Here is a 1885-nt window from a genome sequence, read left to right on the forward strand (position 1 = left end):
TAAACTGATATCCCGCAGGTATGGCTTAAACTTGTGTTGCATAGCCTTAGGGCTGCTATAGATTTACAAAGGCTGTCTCCAAAAAGGGAGGAGGACCTGATAAAGCATGTCTGACCTCCTCTCTCACGGCCAGCAATTCAGCATCAGCATCAGAGTATTTCTGGGGTGCCCTTGGCCAATGGGGAGGATTCAGTCAGTGATCTGGGGGGGTGACTAAGATCTTTTTTTTAGTTCTCCCAAAGCAAATATCCACGTGGGAAGAGTACAGTTGGTCTCAATTAACATCTAAGAAGAGGTTTACATGTCAGCCTTCTGAGAGTGAAATGAAAGAAAGGCAAGGGAGGGGCTGGGGAGCATGGATGGGTGGAGGGGAGGATACGGCTGAGAGAAAAAGTGGGGGAATCCTGAGATACCACTTACGCCCCCACTCTGCTGACACTGGCCCTTGGTCTGGAAGAAGGGATTATTTGCTTTTGTGAATATCTTCTCCTTTCCCTCCCTGCACCTGACCCTCATCCCGCCAGTCTTCCCTCCCCAGTGTGTGTAAGTTCATGTGCCCACACCCCCCCCACACACACACACTCTCCTATATCCCAAAACTCCAAATAAAAAAAAGATCAGGATGAAGCAAGAGTTAGAAAACCACTCAACTCCAATGTGGGAGAAATGTGAAAGGAAAATTAGTTGTGTATATGTGTGTACAAGGGGACGTGTGTGTGTGTGTGTGTGTGTGTATGTGTGTGTACCACCTCCCAGCAACAACTAATCCCCTCACCGCCCTAAAACAAATCTTTATTAGCACATACTAAGAAGCAGACTGTGTACTAAGTGCCCAGGACATTAAGATGAATATAAGAAAAGTAATCCTCTGTCTCTGTCGTTAAGGAGCTCACCATTTAGGTGGCAACACCAAGAAGCGTGTAATAATGGGTAACCTGCTACAAGTTTTAAAAAAGGTCAATCTGTGAGAACACAGGTAAAAGGGACACTCATCTCTTTCTTTGGGGAAGTTGGTTTGGGGGAAGTGTCCTAAGAGGAGTGTCCCATAAAGTAAATATTTAACTAAACTAAAAATGTAATTGTGTAGTTTATCATACAGAAAAGAACATAAATGATACACATGTGCCATTTAAAAATAATAAACACCTGTTAACCCACCACCCAGCCTGAGAAACCTGACAGCTCCCATTTATCTTTGAGGTCCCCCTGTGTGTCCCTCTGTGACTTCAGACTTACGTATTATGAATCATTCTTTTGTTTTTACTTATAATTTTTCTACTTATGTATCACTAAACTATATTTTTTGGTTTGTCTGGCTTTGACATTTATGTAAATGGAATAATATAGTATTGTTAGTATCCTGAGACAGGATTATTTTACTATACCTTATGTATTTCTAGAATGATCTATGCTTATATTCATAGCTACGATTCATTCATTTTTAATTATGTATAGTTTTCTGTTATGTGAACTTGTCCTAATCTATTGATCTATGTCACCATAGAGGACTATTTAGTTCTTCCCAAGTTTTTGCTACTATACACAAGGACACAATGCCTATTCTTCTGTAAGTATTCTGGTACATATGTCTCCTGTCAGAAGAACCATTGACTTGTTGCTGGAATGCAGTTGGCTTGAACATTGATTTTGTATCAATTAAATCTGCTAAATGCTCTCATTAATTCTAAAATTGTATCAGTAAATAGTTCAGTATTTACAGATATCACAGACCACCATGTTATCTGAAAATATTGATAATTTTGTTTCTTTCAAATTGTATATGTATTTTTTATTTTACTTACAATTATTAAGATTTCTAATATAATTTTGTATAGAAGTGATCATAACTGATATCTACATCTAGCTCCTGATTTTAAAGAGAATG

The sequence above is a fragment of the Otolemur garnettii genome, unplaced genomic scaffold (assembly GCF_000181295.1).
Source record: "Otolemur garnettii isolate 467f Iridium unplaced genomic scaffold, OtoGar3 scaffold00020, whole genome shotgun sequence".
Classification (NCBI taxonomy): Eukaryota; Metazoa; Chordata; class Mammalia; order Primates; family Galagidae; genus Otolemur; species Otolemur garnettii.